The sequence below is a fragment of the Chiloscyllium plagiosum genome, chromosome 10, assembly GCF_004010195.1.
Source record: "Chiloscyllium plagiosum isolate BGI_BamShark_2017 chromosome 10, ASM401019v2, whole genome shotgun sequence".
In the NCBI taxonomy this organism is placed as follows: Eukaryota; Metazoa; Chordata; class Chondrichthyes; order Orectolobiformes; family Hemiscylliidae; genus Chiloscyllium; species Chiloscyllium plagiosum.
Window position 1 is genome coordinate 68739583 of NC_057719.1, and position 25245 is coordinate 68764827.

The 25245-nt window shown below is 40.9% G+C and overlaps 1 protein-coding gene and 1 pseudogene across 9 annotated transcripts in view; one reads left to right on the forward strand and one right to left on the reverse strand.

The window, feature by feature from the left end:
* dph6 (diphthamine biosynthesis 6) overlaps positions 1-25245 on the forward strand; it is a 304120-nt gene that overhangs the window by 96715 nt on the left and 182160 nt on the right. The window lies entirely within an intron of this gene.
* Positions 17268-17403, reverse strand: LOC122554040 (annotated as a pseudogene).

Sequence of the window (25245 nt, forward strand, 5' to 3'; positions counted from 1 at the left end):
GAAGATGGACTGTTCCACATATCCTACGAAGAGGCAGACATAGCTGGGGCCCTCATTGTCCCACAACCCCGCACCGCCCGTTTCCACCTCCTGCCCAAAATCCACAAACCTGACTGCCCCGGCCGACCCATTGTCTCAGCCTGCTCCTGCCCCACCGAACTCATTTCTGCATACCTCGACACGGTCCTGACCCCCTTAGTCCAAGAACTCCCCACCAACGTTCGGGACACCACCCATGCCCTCCACCTCCTCCATGATTTTCGCTTCCCCGGCCCCCAACGCCTTATCTTCACCATGGACATCCAGTCTCTATACACCTCCATATCCCATCACGAACGCCTCAAAGCCTTCCGCTTCTTCCTTTCCCGCTGAACCAACCAGTACCCTTCCACTGACGCCCTCCTTCGACTGACTGAACTGGTCCTCACTCTGAACAACTTCTCTTTCCAATCCTCCCACTTCCTCCAAACCAAAGGAGTAGCTATGGGCACCCGCATGGGCCCCAGCTATGCCTGCCTCTTTGTTGGATATGTGGAACAGTCCATCTTCCGCAGCTACACTGGCACCACCCACCACCTTTTCCTCCCCTACATCGATGACTGTATCGTCGCTACCTCATGCTCCCACAAGGAGGTTGAACAGTTCATCCACTTTACTAACACCCTCCACCCCGACCTCAGATTTACCTGGACCGTCTCAGACTCCTCCCTCCCCTTCCTAGACCTCTCCATTTCTACCTCGGACGACCGACTCAACACGGACGTATACTATAAACCGGCTGACTCGCACAGCTACCTAGATTGCACCTCCTCCCATCCTGCCCCCTGTAAAAATGCCATCCCATATTCCCAATTCCTTCGCCTTCGCCGCATCTGCAGCAAAAGGACCAATTCCAATACTGAACAACCCAGAGGGCCTTCTTCTTCAAAGACCGCAATTTCCCCTCAGACATGGTTGATGATGCTCTCCACCGCATCTCCTCCACTTCCCGCTCCTCCGCCCTTGAACCCCACCCCTCCAATGGCCACCAGGACAGAACCCCACTGGTCCTCACCTACCACCCCACCAACCTCCAGATACATCATATCATCCTTCGTCATTTTTGCCACCTCCAAACGGACCACACCACCAAGGATATATTGCCCTCCCCACCTCTATCAGCATTCCGGAAAGACCACTCCCTCCGCGACTCCCTCGTCAGATCCACACACCCCCACCAACCCAACCTCCACTCCCGGCACCTTCCCCTGCTACCACAAGAAATGCAAAACTTGCGCCCACACCTCCCCCCTCATTGCCCTCCAAGGCCCCACCCCCACCTTTTCTCAGTCCCAACCCTCAGACTCAGCACCACCTTCTTGACCTGCAATCTTCTTCCTGACCTCTCCGCCCCCATCCCCTCTCCGACCTATCACCCTCACCTTAATCTCCTTCCACCTTTCGTATTCCCAACGCCCCTCCCCCAAGTCCCTCCTCCCTACCTTTTATCTTAGCCTGCTTGACACACCCTAGTCATTCCTGAAGAAGGGCTTATGCCTGAAACGTCGATTCTCCTGTTCCTTTGATGCTGCCTGACCTGCTGCACTTTTCCAGCAACACATTTTTAAGCATATAGATATACATAATTATTCTTTCTTTTTTTTGGTGTGAATAATTAACTGTTTCTCCTGAGCATATGATGACAGTCACTCTTGCTGGTTGTTTACATATTCCTGAAGTAGTTCACTGTTTAGCAGCTAATATTTTTCTTCCTCTCCATTTCCTTTGCAATTTAATTTGAAGGTTATGTGGAAGCCACGTGTAGATAATTATTAGTAGTCTTGAATACTGCTATGTGCACTAGCTTTTCAGTAGATGAAAACAGTGGAGGCACTATATAATGCTGGTTGAACCACACTGCATTTAAAGCATCACAATCATTCAAATTCTAGCAATGAGAGATCATGCAAGGGTTCACAATTAAACCCTTCATGAAACTCAGCAAAATTGACATTTAGACAATTTCTGGTAGAATTCAGCCCATTAACTCTGTTTCCCTCCACAGATTCTGCCTGATCTGCTGAGTATTTCCAGCATCTGCAATATTTTGCTTTTGTAAATGTAATGTGCCCTCTTGTTTTGTTTCCCTTCTTTGATTTCTACATTCAGGTTGATTTTCTTCCCTCTTGACAGTAATGCATTTGTCATTTGCCTTGCTTTAATTTGAATTTCTTATTGAAAGCTTTGCTGCACCACTACTTGTGAGAAATATCTGCTTTGGAATTTTCGGTTGGAATTATTCCATTCTTTTCATCCTGTTGTAATTGCAAGTTTTTTTATTTACGATTTAGCTAGGTCGGTTTCCTCTTTTGATGTGTTGAAATTAAGGCTTTATTTGAATCGGTGAACTACGTTTATGTTTGACTGTTTTCCTTCTTTTCAAGTTTAAATTAAACATTATCATGTTATGGTCACAGTATTCAAGATGTTCCAAAATACTAATATAATGCATTAACCTATTTCATTTCCTAGAACTAAATCAAGCACTGTATCTTTCCTTTTTAGACTAAATATCTGGCTGCCCTTTCCATTTAAATTACCCTTTCTTAATCTAATTTTAAATAATTAAAGTTACCCATTATTCCAACCTTATTGTTGCTACATTTTTTCTTTAATTTATCTGTTATCCCTTTCACAATTTCTTGTTGCATTTTTGAAAAGTCTACATTACACTCTCATGAGAGTAAGAGTTCCATTTTTATTGCTTATCTCCAACCAAAAACATTCAGCTTTTGTCCCATCTTCTATATTCTCCATATGTTATGCTGTAATGAAATCTTTAACTGCTATCTCTCCTCCATTTTTTCCCCTCTATATCTGCTATTCCAGCTTAAGCAATATCTCCATTAATGTAATATATCATCCTTCCCCCATAGCAATTTTTTCCTCCAGCAAACCAATTTCATTCACAGTACTTTGTGTGTACTAACGTATTTATAACTCAAGCCTTTGTCTTACTCATTTTACTCTGGCCTTCTGATTTTTTTTTCATTGTCTTTTCTATGCTCTGGGTCAGTTTTGCACTTCCTATATCTTCATCTCATGTTTCCTTTCCTTAAAGTTTCATCCTAGCTACTTCCACAGCTATGGCTTTGGGCATAGTGATGTTCAGGTGAAGCATATCCATCGTATATAGATCACACCTTTCTTAGACCTGGTTTACCTGTGTCTGAAGCACGCTTGAACCAGTTGAGAGATGTGATAAGGCAATAATGTATACATTTAAGAGTACTTCTGGAATTTTAATTAGGGACTGCTAAACCTAAGAATGTAGATGTACAAGAAGAGGATAAATTGAAAGTATTTTCTTGTCCTTCAGAAAGTACAAAGCTTTGTCACACCTGTAGAAAAACACTGTTTGATGGTCTTTGCAAAACAGTTATAGTGTCTGCTTCAAAGTAATTTGACAAATTGCACTTAGAAACTTGTTTGCATGATAGGAGAAATAACAAAGCTGAATTTGTGCTCAAAATTTATAGTAGTGGAGCATCAGTGAAATACAAATTCTATATTGGAGCTCTTATATTCCTATCAATATAGTATATACTTTGACCTTTTGATAATCCTTTGAAACTCCTTTTGTTTCCCTTTCATCATGTACACATTAGAATTTGCAAGATACTTTTATTTAGCTGTAATTGTGTTCTCATACTCATTTCACTTTGAGAGCAACAAAAGGCTTTGACTCTTGATGACATGCATGCGTTTACCTCTCCATAGTAGTGACTATAATGTTGACTTGTTTAAGCTCATGATCAAAGAATCTTCTGACATATTTCTTAGATCCACCTCCCACTCCCCTGAAAGGTAAGTTTCAGTTACACAACTAAAGTTTATTAGAACAACTTTGTTTGTAAAAACAGGTAAAATTGCATTTCTAATTCATCAGTCTTAAGATACATAATGCAGTATGGCTGTGAAACTATAACCTTTAATGTCTTATGTGACATACGTATTTTGGGCTATTCTCAGTCCTTTTTCATTTCTTTGTTTGAAGATTTTTTTTCTGAGTGTTTGAGCAATTTTTAGTCATTTTACTGTGTTGCTTAGTTTCAAAGATGTGACAAGCACATAGAAAATTACTTTGCGGTTCAATTTTATTGGCTGCTGCGTTTGCACAGTAACTCCAAAGAATTCTGAGCAATTGCAGTGTGATTAAAATTAATAAATTCATCTCGTTGCCTTATATTTCAGGTGGATAAATGTGCTCATTTGTTCATTCAGTCATGTGTGCATTGTGAGAAGGTTCGTTATCGACGGATATTTCATCCTGAGCTGTTTCCTTGCGTTTTTCATCAGTGTTAGTTTACCTTTGCAGGAACAGGCTGAGAAGCAGTCTACTTTTGCCTACATGCAACCTTATTTAAATACATGTTCTGTGAATTTTCTGCAGATAGTGAGCAATGTCAGAAGTCGTAAATGTCTTATTTAAACTTTCTGTATTCTGACCTATGAGATTGCCAAGCTCAAGCAGTAGATTTTGTGACATTTTTGGAATTTAAAATGTTGTATTCATATGCACTGGTGATTTAAAATATATTTTAACTTCTGCAATGTAAGCATTAATTTCTCTGGCACAACTGTTAGATACACTCAAAAGAATCCATAAAAATCAACCCCAACTGTGTTACGACCTTTATAAGATTAACTTCTGAAAACAAAACACTTTCTAATCATTGTTAAAAATCACGCAACACCAGGTTATAGTCCAACAGGTTTAATTGGAAGCACACTAGCTTTCGGAGCGACGCTCCTTCATCAGTCCAACACCGGCATCTCCAAATCTTTCTAATCATGGCAGTGTAACATGTAATATCAATCCTTGTAAAATGAAATATTTTATTGTAAATTTGATTCTCTTTTATTTTATTTTTCTAACTAATATACTTTTATAACATTTTATGAACTTTGAATCAAAGTTCTTACTCATTGGAAATAATGTACACCTGTATTTTCTGTGTAGCTCTCGTCAACAACTTATGTATAATAATTATAAAACTGTGAAGTACATGCATAGTGCAGTAAGAAAAAATGCGTAAGTATTGTATGATAAGAAGTTGAGAGTTAATTGTTGAGCAGCTGCTGTTAGTGTTTCAATTCCAGTAATTTTGAAAAAAGTAAATTTCTGAACTAGCCCAGGGAAAGAGAGGATTTATAGGCATAAGCCAGGAAATAGATTGGTGAGTAATGATGAACAATTTCTACCTTCTCCAAACTCCGGTTTTTAGTTAAATTAAAACTGAAATAATTAGTTACAATAAGTAAAGTAACCTAAAATTGTAAGTTGGGGAATGGCAGGGCAGCTTGGTCAAGCAGAATGCCAATCCTGCAGTGTGCAGGGACATGTAGACATTTCTCTGACCAAACCTGTGCTGTACTGGGCAGGAAGATCCGCTGAGAGTCTCGCACTCCTCAGGGATACGATCGCCTACGTGCAGAACAGAGGGATGGACACCTGCCTCATCAGCCTGGACCGGGAGAAAGCCTTTGACAGGATATCACACAGGTATATGAGAGATGTTCTCTCCAAAATGGGCTTTGGGGAGGGAATCTGCAAGTGGATCAGACTGCTCTACACCAACATTGTCAGTGCAATCTCAATCAATGGGTGGGAATCAGATAGCTTCCTTCCCAGTCAGATCTGGAGTCAGGCAGGGCTGCCCTCTCTCTCTCCTGCCTTGTTTGTGTGCTGCATAGAGCCATTTGCTGAGTCCATCAGGAAGGATGCGAGCCTGAGAGGAGTGACTATTCCTGGCAGTGGGGGCCTACAGGTTAAGGCCTCCCTGTACATGGACGACATCGCCGTTTTCTGCTCCGATCCGCTATCCGTGCACAGACTCATGTGCATATGTGACCAGTTCTGATGGGCTTTGGGGGCCAAGGTAAACCGAGGCAAGAGCGAGGCCATGCTCTTCGGGAACTGGGCGGACCAATCCTCGATCCCCTTCACCGTCAGGACCGACCACCTGAAGGTGCTGGGTATTTGGTTCGGGGGTGCTGGGGCGTGCGCCAAGTTTTGTGAGGAGCATATCAGCAAAGTGAGGCAGAAACTGTGCAGATGGAAGTTACAGTCGCTCTCCATCGCAGGAAAAAACCTGGTCATCAGGTGTGAGGCCCTGTCATTGCTGTTGTACGTGGCACAGGTCTGGCCTATTCCCAAAACCTGTGCCGCTGTAGTCACACAGGCCATCTTCCAATTTATATGGAGATGTTCCGTATCACCTGTCCTTCGTGGAGAAGTTTATGAAGAAAAACACCTTTGACCACAAGTCCATCAGGAAGTGGTCAGCACGTAGTGTCCCTGAGACCCTTCGGGAAAAGGAGAGGGCGGATCCTATCGAGCGGTTCCCTGAGCAGATTGTCAAAGTCATTTGGCAGAATGCCTCATCGCCAGAACTTTCCAACAAGCACCAAGACATGGCTTGGCTGATGGTGAGAAGGGCTCTGCCTGTGAGATCCTTTATGCATGCCCGGACTCTCTCCCGCACCGCACGCTACCCTCGAAGCGGCTGCGGGGGGGAGGAGACTGTCACACACCTCCTTCTGGAATGTGCCTATGAAGGAGAAGTCTGGAGAAGAATGCAGTGGTGTTTGTCGAGGTTCGTCCCGAGTAACACCGTGACGCGGGACTCCGTGCTTTATAGTCTGTTCCCCGGGACACACACCGAGACAAACATCAACTGCGCCTGGAGGATCATCAACTCGGTGAAGGACACTCTCTGGGGGGTCCAAAACCTGTTGATCTTCCAGCTGAAGGAGTTGACCCCGACTGAGTGCTGCAGACTGGCACAATCCAAGGTCCAGGATTACGTGTTGAGGGATGCGCTGAAGCTTGGGGCAGCTGCCGCCAAGGTGCAGTGGGGAAAGACCACCGTGTAACATCTCCCTGCCTAAGAAGAACAGGGGGCCCACCCAGTCATTTGGGCTCTGCTGACGCCTCAGCAGATGAGATGGATAGTAAATGTACAGACTTGTATGTATGAAAAATAAATTTCGATGTCTGTATGTAAAGCAATGTAATGTGTGCACAAGAATAGCATGACCAATTGTATAGAGATCCAAATAATTTTATGAATAAATATATTTTTGAAACAAAAAAAATGATTTAGATGAGCCCATGTGCAGGAAATGTCACTAACAAGTCAAGCTTGCTCGACTAGTGATAGAGTCACTGAGACACATATATGAGGCAGAAAATGATGTGGATAGCACATTCAGACAGATGGTTCAATTGCTAATTAGGGGCAAGCAGGCAGATAGGAACTAGTTGATCACCCAGCAAGTTAAGAGAAACAGGTAGTGTAGAATTGCCCAGAGGTCCCACTCACTAACTGTTTTCTATACTGTATGTTGGTGAAAGAGATAGATCTTTGCGAGTGTGCAGCAAGATCCAAGCCTTGGCAGAATGGCAGCCCATCTGACAGTCGGGGAGGAAGTAGAGTGAAAGGGCCATACTGAGAGAAAATTCTAGCTACTTCTCAGCTTCTACTGAGAGAAATGATTAGCTACTTCCACAGCTATGGTTTTCGTCATGGTGATGTTCAGGTGAAGCATATCCATCATCTAGAGATCACACCTTTCTTAGACCTGGTTTACCAGTGTCTGAAGCACGCTTGAACCAGTTGAGAGATGTGATGAGGCAATAATGTATACATTTAAGAGTACTTCTGGAATTTTAATTAGGGACTGCTAAACCTAAGAATAGGTATGAAAGTGTTGTGGTCCTACACTTGGAAGTTAGAGAGTTAAGTGAAAATTTAGCAAGCAGAACTTCAAATAGTAATCTTCACTTTATTCCCAGAGGCACATGAAAGAGAGTATAGAAAGAGGAAGATAATACAGATTAATGCATAGTTGGAAAGATAGTGCAGGAGAGAGGCCTTTAGATTTTTTGCATACTGGGGCTGACTCTGGAGAAATTGTGTTCGCTAATATGTTGCATCGAAACAGAGCCAGGCCTGAGTTCCTTGTGGCACATTTTGCTAGTGCTGTTGAGAAGTTTTTGAACTAATTGAGCAGGGGTGTAGGTCCAGTCGAGAACTTTGGAAAGGCATCCAAGGAGCACAAAGTGCTGGAGAGAAGCATATAGCATTTAAATCTTAAAAGTCTAAGTTTAAAGTTGGAATTAGTAAGGGAGAATGTAATAAAGATCACACTGTAACATGAGAATGCGTGGAGCATAGATTATTAGATTGGGGAGTTACAGGTACCAATTGCCTTGTGGGATTATGATGTTGAAGCAATCACAAGACCTGGCCTATGGGAAAGGTAAATCTCGGTGTTAAGTATTCCTGGTTACAAGGTGTTCAGAAAAGCTAGAAGAAGGAAAAAAATTGAAAGATGGTGTTTTTGGTTAAGGAGATTTTTGCAGTACAGGAGAGGGAGGATGTTTCATAGGATTCAAGAATAGAATCAATTTGGCTAGAGCAAAGGAATAAGATGAGTGCAGTTACATTCCTCAGTGCAATCTAGAGGAAGAATATAGAGGAACAAACCTGAAAGGAAATTCGAGATGTGTAAGTGCAAACTCCACACACCTGGAACCCTGGTGCTGTGAGGCAGCAGTGCTAACCACTAAGCCCCCTGCCGCCCTCATTACTCATATAGACTCACATATAGACAGAAACGTGATAGTGTAAGGAGCAGTGAATACAAGTGTTTCCAGACTGTGTTCAGGAGAATTTCCAAAGCAATATGTATCAAGTCCAATAAGGAAGGACGTACCATCAGATTCTTGGGAATGAGGTGGACCATGTAGATCAAGTGCCAGTCAAAGAACAATTAACGCTGTAGCAATCATTTTAGGATATGGTAGAAAATGATGTAAATCAGTCTCGAGTAAGAATGATCAACTGCAGGACTTCAACGGGACAAGAACAAAGCAGATTCGGACAGGCTGGAACCAAAAATTGATGGGAAAACACAGTGGCTGAATAATGGGATGCCTTCAGAGAGATGGTTTGGGTACAGTCAAGGTATATTACCTCAAAAGGGAGAGGTAGGAAAACAAGCCTAGATCTCCCTGGAAGACAAAAGAAGTAAGAAATTAAGTTTAAGAAGAAAAAATGTACTTTTGGAAGGCGTTAGGGAGTAAACACATTCGCAAGCCAAGATGAGTGCAAAAGGTTTGAAAGGGAGCTGATAAAGTAAATGCGAGAAGAAAGAGAGGTTATGAGAAAACACAGGTAGTTAACATCGAAAAAAGTGTTTAGAGCCTACTATAAGCACATCAATAGTAAAGGGTTTCTAAAAGGAGGTGTCAACTGATTGGGATGATCAAGGCTCTTACACTTAGAGACAAGAAGTCTAACCAAGGTGGTAAGTGAATGCTTTTCATCCTTTTTACATACAAGACAGATGCCACCAGTCGTGGTAAGAGAAGAGAAAATTAAGTCATTAGAAATTGATAAGTCTGAATGTAGTAACTGGAACAAGGTCAGTTAATTTGATCTCAGAGAACATGAGTTCCCTGATTGAACCAGTTTAACAGCCTCAGCTGGCTGACAGATATAAACAGAAGAGTCAGGGGTTCTGTTCACTCCAGGAGCCAGCTCTGAGCTGGTAGGATCAATGTTATATACTGTGCACATGTAAATAAAGGGTGACTTGGGAACGGGACACTGGTCTTTCAGAATTATTTCACAGAAGAATTAGATAAGCTGTCAGTACTTTAAATGAATAAGGCACCAGGACTGGATGGAATATATCCAGGATACTGAAGGAGAATAGAAATAGCAAACGTATTATTAATAATCTTTCACTCTTGCTTGGATTTGGTATTGTGCCAGAGGACTGGAGAATTGTAAACAATACGTCTATGTTCAAAACAGTTTGTAAAGATTGACTCAGCAATTGACGATTACTTAGGAAGAATTTGGAGTATCTGTACTCTTGCTTTTATCAGATATATATCTGAGATAAGTCTTGGTGCACAGGGACAGTTTCAAAATTTGCAAATGGCACAAAGCTTGGAAGCATTGTAAACTGAGGAGGACAAGGAGAACTTCAGAAGAACGTTGCTACATTGGAGGGGGCAGTTTGTGATAGATAAATGGCAATGTAAACAAACATGAGGTGATGCATTCTGATACAAGAACATGGAGAGACAGTGAGAAAATAGTGTATAGGAGCAGAGAAACCTGGGGGTACACATGAGTGCATCATTAAAAGTGGCAGGACAGGTAGAGGAAGCTGTTAATGAAACAGACAATATTCTCGGCTTCATAAATGCAGGCATAGAATGCAAGATCAGGGTGGTTAAGTTGAACTTGTATAAGGCACAGGTTTGACCTTTGTTGATATTGTGTGCAGTTCTGGGTGCCACACAATGGGAAGGATATGATTAAGTGCAGAAGATATTTACAAGAATGGTCCCAGGGATGAGAAACTTCCATTATGATAAAAGATTGCAGAAGTCGGGACTATTCCTCCTTGAAGAGGAGAAGGCTATGAAGATTTCACAGAAAATTTCAAAATGATGAGGGGTCTGGGAGAAAGTGTGACCACTCATAAACCATTTGAGACCCAGAAGGCTCAGTTTTAAAGTATTTTGCAAAAGAAATATCTGAGTGAGAAAACGCTGCTTCACACAGTGAATATTTGGGGTCTGGAATGTACTTCTTGGAAGTGTAATGGAGGCAGGTTCAACTGAGGCAATCAAGAAGGCCATTAGATAAAAATTTTAAAAATTATTTTAAATAGAAACAGTATGCAGGGTTTTGGAGAAAATGTGACACTACATTCAAATAAACAGAGACCAGTGCAACCTTTTGCACTATGACAATTGTCTGTTTCCATGAAGTTAGCTGATTTAATGACACAGAGATAAATGGATTTGATTTAAAGCCATGGTAACCAAGGTTGTGCACTAAATGTTCCTAGGTACTTGACGTTTTGAAAAGAATGGCAAAGTAGAAAAGGAAGGAAGGGAGGGTTGCTTTAGGGGGGTGCACAGTAATGAGGCAGGATCTTGGCTCAGAAGAGTACGAATAAAATCAATATTGCGGGAGATAAATAACAAGGAGCAGAAAATGCTGATGACAGTTGTTTACAGGTCTCTTAACAGTAATTATACTTTGGACAGTATATTCAAGAAAGGAGAGGAGCTTGTAATAATGCTGAACTTTAATCTTAATCAAATTAACAAAAGTGGTTCTGAGGACATGTTGTTGAAAAGATTTTGAGACAGGTTTCTGGAGCAACATTATTTTAGATCTTGAGTAATGTAATAAAGCAGAATTAATTTATAATCTGAAGATAAAAGGATCCCCTGGGGAAAAGTGATCATAATATGAAAGAGAGAAACAGAATTAATGCTTTGAGTCCGAAAACTCTTCTTTGGAAGGCTTTCGATCTTTGGAGGCAGAAAAATGGGGTCTCCTGTATACTGATTAGACTCCTATTCTGCAATTCCTTGTGTGTAAAAATAACAAATATAGGCCTCTTAAGCCGAGAAAGTGGGTATCGTACAAGGGAATAATGAAATGGCAAAGGTGTTTAATGTACATCTTTTGTCTGTTTTCAAAATAGAAGCTGCAAAATATATACCTGAAATAGTCTAATCAGTGAAAAACTTTAAAGTCTGTGTGAATTTACAAAATACAAGCACAAGTAGCTCCTCAAGCTTGCTTCACAAATCATAAATTCATGGCTCATCTGTTTGGGTTTCAAATACCATCCCTTTTGAAGTCCCTACCAACCTTTGATTCCCATGCCTAACAGAATCAATCTACCTCTGCCTTAAACATATATCTAATGGCTCATCTCCACCACCTTTTGAGGCAGATAGTTCCAAAGTCACACAACCCTCTCAAAGAAAACGAACCTTCATTTCCATCTTAAGAGGGAAAACTCTGCCCTCTAGTTCTGGACTGGTGCACATTTCCACCTTGCTAAGATTATTCAGGGCCTTATACATTTCAGTGGAGCTGTATTTTACAAAATCAAAATAAAATGCTGGAAATGTAAATGAAAACAGAAAATAAGAAACTCAGCGGGTCTGAGAGCATCTATAGAAAGAGAAACAGAGTGAACATGTTGCGACTGATATGACTTTTCTTCAGAATTGAAAGGGGCTGGAGAATGGTGGTTTTTATCCTGTTGACAGAGGAGGATGAGGAGAAAGTGCAACAGATAGTGAGGGTGCCCATCTCAGAAAACAAAGGGAGTCCTATTGGCGGTAAAGAAAAGATAGACATTTAATGGTTGGTGTCAAAAGGAGAAAATGGGTCCCCAAGGCAACAAAACATAAGCCAGACACAGCCATAGGGAGGAGAGAGTGTGCTTCTCACCAATATGGAGGACAGAGGTTGTGCTCTGAAGTGGTTGAACTTAATTTTGCATCTCCGAGACTGCGAAGTATCTGTGGAAAGTAAGCTGTTGTTCCTCCAGCATGTATTAAATTTTGTTGGAACAATGTAGCAGGCTCAGCACAGAACTCTTAGCAAGAGAGCAAGATGGTTTATTTTAATGGCAAAAAACTGGGAGGTCAGGGTCATTCTTATAAACAGGGCAGAGATGTTCCACGTGGTGACCATCCAATCTGCATTCGGTCTCGTCAACATAAAAGATACCATAATGTGAGCAGCGAATACAGTAGATTAGATTGAAAGAAATACAAGCAAAATGCTACTTCTCCTAGAAGGTGTTTTTTTTTCTCTTGGACAGTAAGGAGGTGGAGGTGAAAGGACAAGCGTTAAACTTTCTGTGATTGTGTGGCAATGTGTCATAGAGGTAGGTGAGGAAGTGTTAGGAGTGATGGAGGAGTTGACCAGTGTATCTCAAAAACAATTGTTCCTGTGCAATGCTGACAATGGAGGGGAGGGGAAAGTTACTTAAGGAACGCTGTATTGCATTGGAGGCAATTCAAAGAATTTTCAGTAGATTAAATACAGAGATGAAAAACTTGACTTATGAGGAGAGATTGAGCAGTTTAGGCCTAGACTCAGTAGAGTTTAGAAGAATGAGAGAAGAGTTCATTGTGGTATATAAGATGCTGAAGGGGATTGACACAGTAGATGTGGAACAGATGTTTCCTCTTGTGGGCAGTCTAGAATGAGAGGTTGTAACTTTAGGCTAAGGCTGGTGGGTTTAAGATGGAGATGAGGAATTACTTCGCTCAAAGAGTCATAAATCTGTGGAATTCATTACCCCAGAATGTGGTGGATACCAGGGCAGTAAATAACTTTAAGAAGGAGATAGACAGATTTTTAATGAGTAATAGGCAAAGGATTATGGTAATCAAGCAGAAAAATAGAGGTGATGCTGAGAGGAGATCAACCATGATCATATACAATAGGGAAGCAGGCACAAGGGACTGAATTGCCTACTCCTTGCCCTAGTTCTTGTATACTCTGTGGTGACAAGCTGCTGGAAGTGGTAGAAATGGCCAAGAATGGTTCTTTGAATATGGGACTGGTGGGATGTCTAGTGAGGGCAAGGGGACCCTTGTTGTTCCAGGATGGAGTGGGGGGGAGGGGTGGTGGGAGGTGGTTGAGAGGAGGAGTGTGGGAAATGTATCAGATATGGGTGAGACCCTGTCAACCATGGAGGAACTCCCTCTCTTGAGGAAAGAAGAGACATTAGAGCCACCCCAGTAGAATGTGGCATTATTGGAATTGATGAAAGTGAGGTGGAGAACTGGGAAAATGGAATGGAGTTGTTGGAGGAAGCTGGATGTAAGGAAGTGTAGTCAAGAGTTGGCTGCAGAGATTGAGAGAGCACTGGTTAAGATCTTCCAAAATGTCCTATATTTTGGGAATGGTCCAAGTGGGTTAGATAATTGCAGGTGTGTCACCATAATTCAAGAAAGAAGGGAGAGAAATTAGCGAAGTACAGACCTATTAGTCTGATGTAGGTTTTTGGAAGAGTGCTGGAATTGAAGTGGCAAAAGGCATTGATAAAACTGTTACAAGATTTAGGCAGAACCAACATGATTTTGTGAAAGGGAAATGATTTGGAATATTGCATTCAATTCTGATCTCCTTCCTATTGGAAGGATGTTGTAAGACTTGCAAGGGTTTATAAGAGATTTACAAAGGTGTTGCCAGAGTTAGAGGATTTGAGCTATAAGGAGAGGCTGAATAGGCTGGGGCTGTTTTCCCTGGAGCATTAGAGGCTGAGAGTAACCTCATAGATGTTTATAAAATCATGAGGGGCATGGATAGGATAAACAGACAATGTTTTACCCTGGGGTGGGGGAGTCCAGAACTAGAGGGTTTAGGTTTAGATTGAGAGGAGAAAGATATAAAAGGGACCTAAGGGGCAACTTTTTCACACAGATAGTGGGACATGTATGGAATGAGCTGCCAGAGGAAGTGGTGGAGACTGGTACAATTACAGCATTTGAAAGGCTTCTGGAGGGATATATGAATAGGAAGGATTTAGAGGGATATGGGCCAAGTGCTGGCAAATGGGACTAGATTAGGTTGGGATATCTGGTCGGCATGGACGAGTTGGACCGAAGGATCTGTTTCCATGCTGTACATCCCTATGACTCTACGTAATGTAAATCTATGGAAGTTTATTGAGGATGGGACTATGGGTAATATGTTAACCTGGATAGAAAAGAAATTATGAATATTTGGGTCAATCTACACAGCACTGAAGTAACATGCATGTACATCAAAAAGTTAGAAAGGCATCCAAAAGAGAAAATGCTGGAAAATCTCAGCAGGTCTGGCAGCATCTGTAAAGAGAGAAAAGAGCTGTCGTTTCGAGTCTAACTGACCCTTTGTCAAAGCATTTCCAGCATTTTCTCTTTTGGTTTCAGATTCCAGCATCCACAGTAATTTGCTTTTGCTTAGTTTGAAAGGCATTTTCATTTTTATTACAAGAGGAATGGAGTACAAGAATAAAAATTTGACTGCAGTTGCCTTTGATGAGACCTGTACTTAAAGAAGATTACACATGTGCTAATTGACCCTCATGATCAATCTTCACATCGAGACTGCTGAGAGATGAATTAGTCATGGAGGATTGCCACATTTTTGATTAATTGGCCAAGTTGACATTTTTAGTTCATTGTTTTAAGTTGTATTTAAAGTTGAATTCAATGCAGCAATTGTGCAATTAATTCAAGACAAACTGACTAGGAATGCCAGTTCAATGAAGAAGCTGACCAAAAGTGCTGTCACATTAAAGTAAAATTAGTATATATAATGCTCTCATTAAGTTTCAGCATTGAGGGAAGTTTCCTCCTGCTGAGCTCGAACAAGGACAATCTAGGTATTTAATGTGGAAATAGTACCAGACCAACAAAACTTAATTCAGATGGTTAGAATCAATTAGCTTTTGTTTTATTGGTTTCTGAGTGTGGGTGTCGATGGAAAAAACAGAATTTATTGCCCATCACTAGTTGCTCTGGAGCAGGTGGTGGTGAGCTGCCTTTTTGAGACCCTGCTGTCTATTGGGTGCAGGAATTGGATTTGGACTCTAATGAGGTCAGGAGCTGTGTGGTTTTGGCAAAACCAAGGGCTTATGCCCTGAATGTAAGTTAGGAAGTTATTCCTTTCCAAGAGCTGCTTGACAGCACTGTCAACAACTCCTTCCATCGCTTTGCCAAAGATTGAGAGTAGACTAGCTGGGCAGTAATTAGTCAGGTTGAATTTGTACTGCTTTTAGTGCACAGAGAAGATCCAGGTGATTTTTCACTTTGTTGGTAGATACCAGTGGTTTGGCTATATGGAACAGCAAGACTATGGGTACAGCTCGTTCTGGTGCACAAACTTCAGTTTTATTGCTGGAATGTTTTCAGCGTCCATTGGCTTGATTGTATCCAATGCTTTGAGCAGTTGCTAGCTGTCGTATAAGGTGATCTGAATTAGGCTGAAGCTTGGCATCTATCATGCTGAGGACCTCTGGAAGAGGCCAAGATGAATCATCCAGTCAACACTTTTGGCTGAAGATGGATGAAAATACTTCAGCCTTGTTATTATGATGTGCCGTGTACCCGCACCGTTTATGACGTGGATATTGTGGATCCTCCACCTTTTAGTTGTCTAATTATCCATGACCATTCACGACCAACAAGACTGACAGATTTGAAGAATCTGCTACTCTATGAAGTGAGTTTAGCTCACTAATATGGGTAGAGTAGCATGTTTTGTTGTTCTGTGTTACAAGTAGAATGGTGGATGAATGTGGTCAGCAGAATATGCCCTTTGCTAAGGCTGGGGTGTTATGAGTTTTTGAGAGTGTAAATGAAGCTTTAAAAGATTCACATCCAATCAAGTGGAAGGACAATAGGATTTTTAACAAACAACTGAGGGTGCAGTAGATCAGAATATTTGCAAAACATAATTATGAACATTTGTTTTCATCTGAAGTTTGTGTATTTGAATAATTTAAATGTTGCAAGTGTTGAATTTTTCAAATTTGTATCCACTCGATTTTGTTTTCCCCTCCACTCACCTGTCTTGAACTGGTTAGTATTAATACAGCAAAATAGATCACTGAATCATAGATCAGTCAGTTAGAGGGAGCTGATGGCCTAATGGTATTTTTGCTGGACTCTTAATCCAGAGACCCAGGTTCAATTCCCACCACTGGTAGCATTTCAATTATGAATAAGACAGCTTGCTAAAAATGGATTTCTTTGGAAATGGAGTACATGTATTCTACAGCTCTATTTACTATTGCTGATGTAAATAAAAAAACAACTTTTGGGGCGGCATGGTGGCTGAATGGTTAGTACTGATGCCTCACAGCACCAGGGTCCCAGGTTTGATTCCAGCCTCGGGCGACTGTCTGTGTGGAGTTTGCACATTCTTCGCGTCTCTGCATGGGTTTCCTCCGGGTGCTCTGGTTTCCTTCCACAGTCCAAAGATGTGCAGGTTAGGCGAATTGGCTGTGCTAAATTACCCATAGTGTTAGGCACATTAGTCAGAGGGAAATGGGTCTGGTTGGGTTATTTTTCGGAGGGTCGGTGTGGACTTGTTGGGCAGAAGGGCCTGTTTCCACACTGTAGGGAATCTAATCTAAGAAACAATTACATTGAAAATTTACTGAAAACTGTCATCAGTTTTAATTTTACATGTATGATTTATGTTAGATTTACAAAGCACTGAGGCAAGTTATTATGCTGTATTGGCTGGGGCTAGTTGACTCAACATAGAGAGTTTATCGAACCAGGGAATGTACGTTGCTAAGGCTGGGGTGTTATGAATTTTTGAGAGTGTAAATGAAGCTTTAAAAGATTCACATCCAATCAAGTGGAAGGACAATAGGATGTTTAACAAACAACTCAGACGAGTATCCCGCATTTGTGGACACTGCAGGCCTCAGCACAGCCGAAGTGCAATGGGATAGCCTTGTCCTGGGAGAACAACCTTTTTGATCATGGTATCTCCCCTGCCAGGTCAGAGGTTTGCTCCTTTTATAGATGAAGGCATTTTGTTTTGTTTGTATTTTTTAAATGTGGAGTTTTTTTTGAAGAGTTGCTCAGCAGAAACTGATGAATTAAGTTTGAGTACTTTTTTTAAATAATTTAATCTTTTAACTTTTGCATGGCAAACTGCCTGAAAAACTGGTTAGGACTGATAAACTCACTCAGCTAAAGGGACTAATGATATTTAAGCTGAAAATTTCCCTTCCATGAGCAACAAGGGAAATAACAAGAAAGTTTGTGTCAATTCTGCGAGCAACAGTTGGAGTTTTGCTTGGAGAAAAGAAATTCTAATTTTCTCCTTGAATTTTAATTCCTGAAGAAGGCCTCATGCCCGAAACGTCGATTCTCCTGCTCCTTGGATGCTACCTGACCTTCTGCGCTTTTCCAGCAACACATTTTCAGCTGTGATCTCCAGCATCTGCAGTCCTCACTTTCTCCTTGAATTTTAATTGCCAAGTTCAGAATCTCATTATCATGCAGGAATTTCCATGCACTCGCAACTCATTATTAACCGAATTTGCCTCATTTCTCTGCAGCTTGCAATTCTCTTCTCCTTCCCTGAGAAACTAAATGGGACCAATTCCCAACAAATTCAGAGAGTGGTTACCTGGTGAAAACACCTCTCCAATTGCTTATTTGGATCATCACCACAATATTCCTGCTCCATGGATACTGTCCGCCTTCATCCTTTGTGCATGCAAATGGGCAATATCAGACCACTTCATCAAGATACCACATTATCATGGCCAGTTTGGATCAACTCTCTCAGTACTTTAGCCCTTCAGAGACAAGTATGACTTGTATGTTTCTGCCAGATCACCTGGCACTCAGATACACAAATACAGCCAATGCGTTGACCCAGGAACCATCTTATGGCTCTTCTTTTCATTTACTTTCCATGTACTTGGAAACTGCTGTGGATTCAGTTTTATTTTCAGCAAAAAGATTACTCAGTGCTTCCTTACTTGCTATGGCTTACATCCTCAGTGGCTTGCACTGATTTATAGTGTAGGTAGGCAATGTGTCATGGTTCAGAGCACTGAACAGTTAAAGGATGGATACATCACTTATGGCACCATGCTGTGCGAATGCCACATCAGCATGTGGCAACATCTTAAACCACTGGCACATTCATGTGCTTCAACTCAATGCCCATGTGTGAAAGTCAAAGGAGACCATCCATTAAGATGATGAGGGGGGGCTACAGTCAATCGGGGGTACCACCACATTCAGTCTAGTGGCTCAACTGATTGCAGTGTGTGGGCAAGCCATGAACAGTTTGCAAAGTCATGGCTCCAGCGTAAATTTGTGATATTAACAGTTTTATAATAGGGCAGAACAGAAATGCAAATGGCTGAAAGTTCAATGGGGTCACAGGTACAGATGGGGGAGTCAGCTTGGGTCTTGAACAGAGTCTGTAAATCAGTTATAAGGGAAACCTTGACATCTTTGATTCCCATATCAGCCTTCCAATATTGAAACAAAATTGCTGCCACCATGTGCAGAGTGGGCAGAGTGTTATTGTTTGCATTTGATGTCCTGTTAGGGGAAAGTTTTGTGCACTCACTGATTCAATATGTCAGCAATCTGGCATCAACTTGCACTTCATTGGCGGGCCGTTCATTGCCCAAAGAAAACATTACAAATTAAAGCCTCAAGCAATCATGATCATTACAGTGTTTGAATTAATTGCCTCCTTGTCATGTCATATAAAGAAATCAAATAGAAGCTAGTTTAAATGTCTCATCTGGGTTTGCTACTTCTCAATTACTTTTTCTGCCTGACATTGGAAAGCAATGTTTCAGAGCTGTTGTATTCACACACTTTGCATGCAAGGACATGGTCTGTTATGCACCAAGGTGGCTTTCCCTGAAAAGGGAGTGCTATCGCAGTATTCCAAAAATGTAGCATGAACACTTTGATTTTACATTGCACACCTGGATAAAGTTACACAACTCGCAGCTCCTCATAGAGGCATGACATTGGCTTCTTTGCAAAGCCTCCATGACACAGTGTGTCAGGGCATAACAACACTTAATTGTGATTGTTCTGATGACTGAGTCCTGAAGTGCTGTTTTCTTTCCAAAATTTCCCACAAACTCTCAGCTCATATCGCGACTGCAGTTGCTTGGTGACTTTGCTTCCCAGGTGCAGTGTAGAAGGAGTGAGCAATTACTACATCTGCTCCCCCAAAAAGGACAGCAGTCACCAATGGCTACTACGGTCTTCCAGAGGGAGAGGCAACAGGTGAAGATTCCCCATGTATGCGGAGGAGAATGATGTCTATAGACCTAGCTGTCTTTTTCTACAGCTCTTTGAAACAGTGCAGGCACAGACTAATGATGGTCCAGGTCGCTGTCACCGAACTGTGTCATCTCTCAGAGCAAGACTTGCCTTTGGAAAAAATGGAAGGCATCCCATTCTGGTGTCCGTCAAGGTCTCAGCTGTTAGTTTTGGGGAGTTGTGATCACAGTTACTAAACATAGGATGTCGACCATTTGCAATCAATTTTTAGATAATTAATTGAGTTTATTAATGAGCCAAAAAATGTGTACAACCATGACAATTAGGGTTGGTTCACTGATTCCAGAGGGGAGACAGATTGATGGTATGGAATATGTCGGTCGTGTTAAATTTATGAAGACAGCCTCCTGCTTTCTAGCCAAGGTGTTAAGGAACTTTTCTCTGGGTCTCTCTCCTGTTCTTCTGGTCAAGCTTCTAAGCACCCTGATGAGGACTGCTTCAAACAAAGACTGTACCCTACCCTCGAGTACTTGCTGGTAAACCTGTTTCCAGAGCAGGTAGCTTACACTACGTCAGTCAGTTACCTGATTCATTTTAGCAATGATCATACACAGCTACACATGACATCGGATGACCATTATCCCCTGCCCACCTCCACTTGAAGGTTAGTTTTCACTCTTTCCACGAACAAAACAGTCATATTTTCCAAATCACTGCATTCATAATAGGGTAATGTGGTACCCAGTAAATCTTTTATTTATGCTTTGGAAGGCTAGTTATGACTGTAACACAATTAAGTGATGTCTCAAGCTCCACAGGAAATGCTGAATGCGGAATATTAAAAGCACACCGTTTAAAGGGAACCCCAATTTCCAAAATAGTTGCACTAAATTTTAATGCAAGCAGTTAGGTTCAAAGAGGGAAAAGCACTGCCCTCCTTGCACCGTCCTATGCACCTTAAAGGTCCTTGTTAGTAAAGCAAGGAACTAACTTCCCTTTTGGGCCATTTCCTTCAGCATATTCCTACCAGACTAAAGAGTGAAGAACAGTTCCTGACCTGCAGCACCTTAAGTGCTGGGGAGCCAGGGTTTAACTGTCATGGTGACAGTGTGAACTGCACAAAGTCCCAGCAAAGACAAGTATTCCCACTTCCCCTGCTGCGTGATTCAATGAGACGGGCACTGAACAGGCTGTTTGGTTAATCAATGAGATGAAGAAAAGCTGATTGCATGAGAAAAGTTGCCATTGGCCATGGCAGACTTGCTGCTATGAATCTGTCAAAATCAGACAGAAAATGTGAAAATTCACCTAATCAACCTCTTCAGAGATGTTGTTACGCACCACTGGAGGGTGTGGGACTTGAATCCAGGCCTCTTGGTTCAGGGATAGGAGCTCTACTTCAGCATCACAAGAGTCCCTAATGTGAAAATTCAACTACATGGGCCTGAAACCTTTCAGCTATGAATTAATTATCCAACAATTTGATGTGTATGAATGTGCTAATTTGAGAGGGACTTGGGTCTTTAGGGAAATGAAAGTTGACTTAAGACAGAGTAACAAAAACTCTTAGAAAGGAAAATAGAAGATGGATTTTTTTAAAAACCAAATACTAATGTTTTTGTGCTCAGTAACACACATTTTATCCATTATGTTGCTGCAGTAAGAAACAGATGTGGTCGTGAAGCAAATAAGTTTAGATTCCTCTAGATTTCAGTGCATTAATATGCTGGAAGAATTGCATTACATCCTAATAAATGTAATTACCCAGTTATATTCTGCAAAATAATGTAAACTACCATTGTCTCTATTCACATCAAAATAAATCACATTTACTTTGAATTTTTAAAAATTAGTCTGACAGTCAAAGTAGCAGTAAAATAAGCAAATTAAAAGTTTGGATGGGTAAAGAATCACAAGATTGTTTTTCTCTGGATTCTCCTTTACTTTCTCTCAAGGAACTCCTTTAATGTTGACACATCCCTGAAGATCCATTGGAAATATTGTCACTGCCTTGGAACTCCCAATATATATTGATTCCATAACCCATTCTGCCTTAATTTAGGGATGACCCCAACATGGATAACATCAGGGTTTTTGTCCAGCAAGATATTATTTATTGGGAACTATCAAAATTGCCAATGCCAATAAATGGTATAAAACCCAGAAACCTGAATAATAACCACACTTGATGGGCTTCAGGATTTATGATGTTCTCTCATGGAACTACAAAGATTATGTAATTTCAGTTAGAAAACCATTTGAAATGTTCCAGAAAGTCAGATCTTTGCATTTTGTCAGAATGTTTGAGGTTATTTTTCCTAATTCACTCACCAGCTTGCTATATTCATTAATACTGGATTCCCATTCATTCATTCATAACCCTTTACTAACCCATTGTTTACTATAACACTGTTTCATTCATTCATTTGCAAAAACCACGTTTTGTAGTACAGTTTACTATTACAATATAGACTAAAATTACAACATCCCTTCATCGTAAATGCTTATTAGGCTTGTTTTTACACCCCTGAACAGGTGTCAGTATTGTAAACAATACCATCCCCATCATATCTGCACGAAACATTATAATATTCATCAGCCCTTACCAACCATCACCCAGACATAAATAGATTACAGAACACCAAACAGTTTCCCCAGTTAGTGTGTACTTGTTAAATACCTTTTACTGCAGCCGTTATCCCTTTAAGAATGTAACTGACAAAACAGCACTTCCATGAAATTTGCAAATAGTATACAAATCTCACAACCCAGTGGTAATGAGTTTAATATCCTTTATTCCTTTATTAGGTACAGGTACATTCCTAAATTATTTAGAGCATATAGGCCCAGTATTTTGACGAACATTTACTAACTTAAAAGACAGAAGGACTAGCACCTCGTAGTTATGCAAACAGACCAGGCAAAAGACACTCTTAATCCCATCAGAAGTAGCAGCCAGCACTTAGCACATGTTTTAACCCATTTCCTGTCTCCCAGGACAGAAGCTCCTCAAACCTTTGTGTCCTTTCGATGGTAAATGTAATACCATAGAGAATGGTGTTTTAATATATGTAGTTAAAAATCACACAACAGGTTAGTGTCCAGCATTTGGATGTACTAGCTTTCAGAGCACTGCTCCTTCATCAAGTAGCTGTAGAGCAGGATCATAATACAGAGAATTTATAGCAAAAGAATGCAGTGTAATGCAATTGAAACAATATATAGAACAAACGTTGGTTGCTGTTAAGTCGTCTTTTAGAATGGGTTTCAAGTTTCAGTTCATTAATATGTAAATCTCAGAACATCTTTTAAGTCACTTGAGATAACTTAAGGTTTTATATAAAAAAGTGACGTCTCAGTTTAAACAATGTATTAAAAGTGTGAGGTTAGAGTGTCTCTGTATGAATATAACATGAATACAACATGAATATAACATTTTATAAATTCCTACTTTGGAAATAGAACCAGTTTGACTCAAGAATGGGATACAGACAGACTCTAACCTCACTCCTTTAATATATTGTCTCAGCTGAGATGTCACCTTTTTTAAAATAAAACCTTAAGTTATATCGCAGTTCTAGGATTTGCTTATTAATGAACCGAAGCCTGCAACCCATTCTAAAAGATGAAAGACTTAACAGCAATCAACATTTGTTCAATATATCATTTCAATTGCACGACACTGTTCTTTTGCTATAAATTCTCTGTCTTATCATCCTGCTCCACAGCTACCTGATGAAGGAGCAGCGCTCTGATAGTTGATACTTCCAAATAAAACTGTTGGACTATAACCTGGCATTGTGCAATTTTTAACTTTGTCCACTCCAGTCCAACACCGGCACCTCCATATCATTAATCTGTATAAGAACTGTATTTTGGGATTCTATTGTGATCTTGAACTTGTGCTACTTGTGGTTTCTGAATAAAACAGGCTATTTTCGTCACTCACTGATTTGGTCATTATTCGAACATGATCCTACATGTTGAAAATGGTCAGTCCCTGGAAATTTAGAATAGAACAATCTGAATAGAATTATGGTGATTTGTATGCTTTAGTTATGAAAATCAGCCGTTACCACCGTAAGATTGGTGCAATGAATGAAGAGTGTAATATAAGCATTGTTATGACTGCAGTCAACTGAATATTTCAGCTTCGGTCACCTGATTATCCAAGACCTCTTAAGAATTAACAATGGCTTTAACAATGTCTAATTTTGACCTAAAATGGCCACAGAGATCTGCACTTGATCATAGATTGAGGCAAGTCCAGGAAACTTAAATGAAATTCACAAAACCAGCCACATTGCAATTAGCTTTTTATCAAGTGGCACAATTCAGAGAGGTATAAAGAAACTCAAATCTGTGTCTCCAGTTTAATTGACATATGTTTGATAAGTTCACACTAACCATCTTAGAAAAACAAAGTGCAGACTCAGGAATACACAAATGAACCTATAGCAACAGAGCAGAGACAAGGAAAAATTGATTTGTAAGCAAGAGCTGGGAGATAGTCTTTCTAATTATCTCTCAATCTCCAACAAAAACCAGTGAAAAAGCACCTATTCACTCTTGGCTCAAGATCTACAAAACTTTGCCACTTTGAGGAAACAAAACAATAACTAAACAGTTGGGACAAGTGGTCAATACAGGTACAGTACAATATTTAAAAGACATTTGGATAAGCATATGAATAGGAAAGGTTTGGCGGGATAAGGGCCTACGCAGATAAGTGGGGCTAGTTTGGTTTGGGAGCATGTTCAGCGTGGACTAATTGGACTGAAGATACTATGACTCTATGATCTCAAGGGATCACAGACTTGAAATTGCAGCTGCCTTTATCTTCCTGTCTGTTTTTAAAATTAATTCACGCAGTGTTGGGCATCGCTGACTGGGCCAGAATTTATTGCTTATCCCTAGTTGCCCTTGAGAAGATGATGGTGAGCTACCTTCTTGATCTGTTGCAGTCAATGACGTACGTCAACTGATGATGCCCTTGGGGAGGGGGTTCCAGGAGTTTGACCAAATGACACTGAAGGAATGGCAATACACTTGAGAGTAAGGATGGCTGGTGGCTTGGAGGGGAACTTGCAGATGGTGATATTCTTATTTGTCTGCTGACTTTGTCCTTTGAGCTGGTAGTGGTCATGGGTTTGAAAGGCACTGTTGAAAGAATCTTAGGGAATTTCTGTAGGGAATCTTTTAGATGATACACACTGCTGCTACTGAACATTGGTGGTGAAGAGGGGAATGCTTGTGGATGCGGTGCCAAGCAAATGAGCTGCTTTGTCCTGGATACTGTCAAGCTTCTTGCATGTTGGTAGAGCTGCACTCATCCAGCCAAGTGGGGAGTATTCCATCAAATGTCTGATTTTGCCTTGTTGAGCCTATAAAGGTGGTAGGGAGAGAGGAGATGTAGGACTCAGTGCAGGAATCCTATCCTCTGACCTGCTCTTGTGGCCACAGTAAATCATACAGTTGTTCCAGTTCTGTTTCTGGTCACTGGTAACCCCAAGGATAGTGTGTTAGTAACAGCATTGAGTGTAAAATCGCAGTGGTTAGATTCTTGTTGGAGATGG